This window comes from Leptonotus elevatus, chromosome 1, assembly GCF_054856555.1.
Source record: "Leptonotus elevatus isolate MCC_2025b chromosome 1, RoL_Lele_1.0, whole genome shotgun sequence".
In the NCBI taxonomy this organism is placed as follows: domain Eukaryota; kingdom Metazoa; phylum Chordata; class Actinopteri; order Syngnathiformes; family Syngnathidae; genus Leptonotus; species Leptonotus elevatus.
In genome coordinates, this window is record NC_141239.1 from 47,651,827 (window position 1) to 47,659,060 (window position 7,234).

General features: G+C 39.3%; 1 long non-coding RNA gene across 1 annotated transcript; it reads right to left on the reverse strand.

The window, feature by feature from the left end:
• Window positions 1-1,638: 1,638 nt before the first annotated feature.
• On the reverse strand, window positions 1,639-6,645 carry LOC147182681 (uncharacterized). The gene is made up of 3 exons (XR_015095850.1): window positions 6,443-6,645; window positions 5,672-5,731; window positions 1,639-1,898 (listed from the first exon to the last, which is right to left on the reverse strand). It is a non-coding gene; the product is annotated as an uncharacterized LOC147182681 (long non-coding RNA).
• Between the last annotated feature and the right edge of the window lie 589 nt (window positions 6,646-7,234).

The following is a 7,234-nucleotide window of genomic DNA, read 5'->3' on the forward strand; positions in this document are numbered from 1 at the left end:
TTATTTTCCCCATCCACCATGAATGGACTAAGATTTACACGTCTGCGCGCAAGGACGGAATGCCCACCTCTGTTATGACAAATACAACCAAAACTGGCCATCGGCAATTTCTAGAGTTTCCCCATTGGGTGCCCAGAGGGCTCGATGACCATGAAATGTCACCTTTTCTTGACTTGAAGACCTCTCGTTCAGCATCTGTGACATCTGGGTCATCTTATCATGTGTGGTGATACTGAACCTCATCCGCAGACACATCTCACTTACCTTTCCTTTCTGTCTTCAGACCTGTCATGACCAAAGATATGATCCAGCGACTCATGACCAGGATATATTGACTGATGCGGCAACAGAATGCAACTGTTATCTTCCCCGGTCATATTTGACCCGTAATAACACAAATGTCACTTCTTCTTCTTTCTTTTTTTTTTATATATACATTTAGAATTTCCTAAAATGGTGAAAAAGATTTTTGCTGCATTAAAATAGGTGTGTATGAGGATTAGATGAAGTCTCGTTCCACTACAAAAAAAAAAAAAGTACTTTTTTACATATATCTAAACTTGAAAATAGGTCAACTTTGACCTGAACACAATATAAGGGTTAATGCATCTCAAGTACACACATTGGGGGGGTTCTTGAACATTTTGGGTTCAGGGAGCCTTTACACGGCAGATGGCCTTCATTATTAGCCCTAAATGCAGCAGTTAATTCAATCATTTTTCATATGTTGAATCACTGCGCTGGTCACTGCGACCATGTTTACTTTTGTAAGAACGTTCGCATGTTTATGCCTCTAAAATGGAACACGCATATTCATTATAGATTTAAAATTATGTTGTTGTTTGAATCTGTTTGAATCTGTAATTAATGTCACATTAACGCTTCTTAACACCCTCACCACCAGGTGGCATTAGAATTTCACAATATTAATTAAAAAAACAAAACAACAGTTAGAAAATGTATCTGAATGATTCATATTTGCCTTTATTTAATTCAGTAAGAAAGACTCGATTTCTAACTAGACTTTTAAACATCAGGTATTTGAATGTGTCGGTTGATATTCTGTCCAACATGGAGCACAAAACGTTTTCTTTTGAACTGAAAATTATTCCTCAACTAATGAAGGCACTAAAAGCAACAATATAAAACATCTTGAATCGTTTCAGTGTGATGTGATGCAAGAAGTGAGTTCAGTTCCAGTTCAGCAATAAATATCATTACAGCAATTAAAACATCTGAATCAATGTGCCATTTCCCATCAAAATGATTTACGCCTTGGACTTTGGGGGATACATCTGATGCCTACAAGAAAATCCCTCTCCATATCTTTTTTTTTCCCCTCTTTGTACTAAGGCCAAAAAGAAAAGGCCATCATTTAACCATTGTAAGGAATATGTTTATTGTTGCATTTTTTAAGACTTTAATTAAATATTTCTGTACTTCAAAGCAATAGTACATTCTTATAGTAATACTTGTTGAAATTTGCTCTGTGTTTGTACTCTTTTCCTTGAATTAAGCACCATCAACACGCAAAATGTGTGCACTTTTTCTCAAGCAATAGGACAATTAGAATCACAAGATTTTTTTAGAGAATTGGCTTTCTGTGTTCTTGAAGAAAACAAGTCCACAAATAAAAGATAATGTTCATTTTATGTATTTATTTGTATTTTTTTTTAAAGGAGGCACATTGCTAGTTTCACATAGAGCTCTGGCTATTATGTCAACTCTTCAATGTGGTGAAATCAAAGAACAATTAAGGGTCATTGTGTAAATCTAACCATCTTAAACTGACATAAAAACACAACATGTTATTGCCAAAGTGGAATTCAGCCCAACCCCCCTCTTTGTTGTTTCTTCACTCCTGGTTGGAATCTTGGCATGAGCTGCCATGTGCAGACCTGTCCAGTCAGCAATGAGAGAAAGCGAGAATACGTTTCATAGCAAGTGTTCTTACATCGCACCATATATCAATCTTGAGAGCGGAAGCAAACATTTGGTTTCACATCAATACTGTAGATGAATATGAGGTGAGAGATTAATAGTTCTGTTTTTACTGTATTTTCATCTGGATCTGGATAGCAATAGCAACCACTTTCTTAGAACAAAAATATTGAAACAGGTGTGTATTTGATTGCACAGGTGTATTCCGTGTTCTGACTCTCTGCTTTTGATACTTAAAAAAAAAAATATATATATATATATATATATATATATATATATATATATATATATATTTTTTTTTTTAAAGACAATGACAGATGATTTTATAGAAAGATCTGTATTTCCCAATATTGCATTTTTCCGATGCCGTCGTGAATACCGATACCGTGTAATAAGACCAGGCATCCGCCTGATAGATACCTGGTATTTGTGCTTGTTTGTGGAAAAGCAATTTAGTAGTGTGAATCTGATTTTTGATGAAGACTACTATACCACATATATTACCTATAGTGTGTTAGCTTGCTTGTTAGCTATTTTAATGCTAGAAACAAACCCAATCCTTAGTTTCTGCTTTAAGTTTGCGCTCAGTGCTTTGCTTTTTAAGAAGCACTTGGGCTTTGCACATATTTCCTATCTATAAAAAAAGAATAAAATTGTGAATGATTGCTAAGTCCATCGGTCGTATTTTCGTACCAAGCCAAGTCAGCGCAAAGGTCAGTCTAATTGTGCGCGTGGGTAGAGCTTTTCTTCCTTAAGGTATTTTCAAAGACAGGCACAGATAGAAAGAGTATTTGTGCTGTTGTGGGAGTGAACATGGCTGACGTATTTCCTGGCCAATGGAAGCGGCTTAACGGAATACTTGACTCATTGAGCCATTTTCAGCAGTAAAAATTTTATATTTTGTCCAGAATTAATTTGATAAACTTCATTATTTTCTTGTACAATTAACTTTAAAAAAAAAAATTTCCACTTGCTGTCGACTGAAGATGACATGACCTGTGCTGAGGAAATAGGTAACGACCAATCATGGGGTTTGGTCAGCACACTGAGCCATGATTTATTTATTTAATTATTTATGATGTTTTAAATTTGTTAAACATAAACAAGAGGACTTCCGACATTTTATAACTTGCCTTAGGTCCACATGAAAGCCAGTTTCAATGTATCCTCACAAGTTTCTTACCGTTTAAACCGTTCGTCCACACGATGGCACAATTTCGGAGCTTGAAACCGATCAGTTTTGAAACCCGGCTCCAGAGTGGAAAGATTTCAAAACACGCCGCGTACGCCTTCGTCTGGACACCATATGCAGGATACTCCTCCAGCGATGACGTAATGGTCGCAGCTCGATGACGACGCGTTGTCGCAGATTGATGACGTATGCGCCAATTTTCGCGTGACTGCGCGCGAACCGTCAGTCTGTCAACAACAATAGCCGTGTCGTAGTCGTTTTGCGCAGCCTCCTTAGCTTGCTTATGCTTTTGGAGCAAAATATTTTGCTTCTTTATTCCCACGTTTAAGAAGCGGTGTTGTACTTGAATCACCCGCCATTGTCACTTCTCCTGTGTTTGTCTTTTTCATGTTGTTTTGATACATGCAAAGCCGTGTTTGTTCTGTAGATTGCAATAAAGTAAAAAAAAAAAGTGCCCGTCTTCTTTGCCGATTCTTGCTACAGCGCCACTCCAGACTTTTGGACACACGCAAGTCTTGAAATGCTTCTGTGTGTACGAGATTTGTTTATGCAGGGGTGGCCAAGTTCGGTCCTCGAGAGCCCCTATCCAGCCTGTTTTCCATGTTTCTCTCCACTAACACACCTGATTCATGATCAGGATCGTTATCAGGCTTCTGCAAAGCTTGCTGATGAGCTGATCAATAGATTCAGCTGCGTTGAAGGAGCGAGACATGGAAAACAGGCTGGATAGGGGCTCTCGAGGACCGAACTTGGCCACCCCTGTGAGAAACGAAGCCGGCTTTGCTTCCGTCTGGACGGGGCTTGAAATACATGTATGAATTATATGCTTAATTATGTTTACAGGAGGAAGCTTGTATATTTTTATTTATTAAAGAATTATAACTGTTATTCAACAAAAGATGACTCTGCCAAATCTAATATTGGGGTCTAAGGAACTGAGCGATAAAATAAAAAGGAGGTGTTGAAAGCAGCACATACCTACTTGTTAAAAAATAGTGACCACCCCGACCTCAGGCCCTATACTAAGAGGCTATGAGCGGTATATGTTTAATCTGTATGTATACGGATAGTTAAAGTATACAGTAGTCTGCTTGGGAGATGGGAGGGGTAAAATGGCGGCTCCAGTAATTTAATACATATCAGTGGGGATGAGTCACACAACTAAGCATGTAAATTCTGTAAAGTGTGCCAAATCTTCACTTCATCTTATTTTGTTGTTACAATCTACTCCTTTTTGGTGTTCTGTAATAAAATGGGCGATTGAATTCTTATGAGTAACAAGGAAGAAACAAGACATATTGTTTAGGATCAGTAGCATGAGTAAAAGCCATACACTTACACACCGCCCTCCTGATAGTCACACACTGCTGCAGGATGACATTTCACTCATAAAGCATGCGTTATCGCAGGTCAGCCAATGTGGTTGTGTAGAAACATACCCAAGCGCATCCCACAATTGTTCATTTGGGTTAAGGTCAGGCTGCTTGGCAGGCCACGCTATTCGTACCGCTGAGAAATTCTCGAGGTAATCTCCATGAAAAACACAACCCTGTGGGCGCGAGTGCCATTTTGGTGGATGGAAATGATTTGGCCTCAGATTGTTTTGAAGTCTTTCATTAATGGCAAGCCTGTTTTTCCAGTGGTGAGCATGCCGCTGGCCTGGCACCGTCACACTACACCCATGACTGCTCTTCTGTTAACTTCTTGGCTTACCAAAATCACAAGTACTGTGTAACTACAAGTTGTTTTGCATTCTTTACTACAAAAGGGAAATGATGACTTTCTAATGGTGTAACATTGATATATTTTATAATATATAATAATCTAATAAAATGAGTTTCCTAACGTTCTCTTTCATCAACCGAATTGCTTGATCATTGATTCATGAACCTCTTTTTTTTTTTTAAGTGCAATATTACATTCATCACATTTCTTACAGCTGCAGATGTGGAAGGTAATGTATTTGCATTAAGCCTCCAAAGTGATGAAGATGGATTGTTGTTCAGCCTCTGAATCATTTAGTGTTCATAGAGTTGCAGCCGGTGCATAAAAGAAAAATGTGGGCCAGGCATCTTTGCAGTCTGAGCTCTTTATGCATCTGTGCCTCAGTAACATGCTCCACTGCTCCACTTTCCGCCCTTGTCTGGAGCCCCTTCTCAACCCCTTCACCCACCCCCAGCCCCAGTCTCATACACACACACACACCCCCCCCCCCCCACACACACACACACACACACACACACACACACACACACACACACACACACACACACACACACACACACACACACACACACACACACACACACACACACACACACACACACACACTCATACACAAAACCACAACAAGACAACGTTATCCTAGGACCTGCTTTCTGCTTATTTTACTCAAGCCAATCCCTAGTTTTAAATATTGATAAATGTCATCATGTAGAGTAAAAAAAAAGAAGAAGAATTATCATTGTAATTTATTTCGACCCTGTTTCCTGTACAAATGCTTGCTTGTTTATTCCGTATCCTGTGACTGATACTCACCGTCATTTATTCTCTGCAGCTTGGTTATTCTTCACATATGGCACCTCTTCCGCCTTCTGCCTGTGTTCAATGATAAAAAAATATATATTTATACTCAACATTAACAGCATTGCACTCTTTTACAATAAGCGGATAAAGTTTCATATTCTGTAGTGAATGCATTGCTAGAAAAAGTTCATTTGATCCGTAGTGCTGCTGCAAAGTGACACTTTGCGTAAGTGGTTGAGTGATGTAAGCTGATAAGGTTGCACTTTTGAGTCTATCTTAGCACATTGATTTATTAGACCCCATTGCTATTGTGCATGGTGCAACTTGATCCTCACATTATTGCTCATAATAAATCCTAAAACAATGACAGTGAATTGAAATAATTGTTGTGGAAGCCTGCAAAATTTCAACTCACTCAAGGCGGTGAATACAGTACAGAGACTCTCATCATATGAAAAACTGTCAAGCGTTCATACTTGGATATCAGACAAGCAGGTGTGCCACCAGGGATCTGAGCTCCTGCGAAAATAATTTAAACTTTTGGCCCCACTACTTCAATACTGCAAATTGAAAATACTATTTTCCAAGGCTCCTGTCAGTCATGTGCTCTTGCACACTTTTCTCCCCCTTTGGTGCCTCTGCAAACAACCATAATAGTCACAATATCAATATTAGCCATTTTTGTATCCATTACTGTATTATAAAGAAGTGATGCTTCAAAATATCAATATTTTGCCCCAGAGAGGATTTTCTCCAGAAAATTACTAATAAGCTACTACTTACGGATTGATTTTACTGGAAAATCTATGCCGCAGGATGAGCCCAATGCTGGTAAGGACCATCAGAGTGGTGCACATGATCCTTTTCCAAGGATCACCCGGTGGTTAGAGCAGCCAGACCTCCGCTCCCATTGAAAGCCTTGAATTGAAAAGGCAAATGTTTGTGGTGTATCAATCGGACTATTCCTGTCTTCCTCTTGGCTGTGACTCTCGATCGTGAAGATTAGCTCAGAGGATTAGCTGGGATCAAGGAGGGGTTAGATCTGGCTGGCAGGACTAGGAGGCAAACAGAGCCTGCTGTGGGGTTCTGTTCTAAAAACAACCATCATGAGATCCATCATCAGATTGTCAGCACAGCAAACCAAATCCACCTGGATAATGCAAGTCATTTGTTCTCACAGGGCGAAAGGGGGGGGGGGGGCGTTTAAGATGATCACATTTGCAGCATGACAGCAGAGTTTACAATACATTTACTTCATGCATTATATCTGTAGTGGCCACAATGTGGCCGACTGGTTAAAATGTCGTCCTCACCTTTCTGACCTTCAGAGTTCGAATTTCGGCTCTGGCCTCCTGTGGTGGATGGGTTTCTCCAAATAGTTGGGCTTACTCTCACACTCCAAAAACATGCATGCTAGGTTAATTGAAAACTTTAAATCAGTGGTTCTTAACCTGGTTGGAGGTACTGAACCCCACCAATTTACTCAGCACATTCACCAAACCCTTCATTATTGAAAAATAAAATGATTTTGTTTTTCAAATTCAAGACAAGGTTTACTGATGAACAAAATGAACA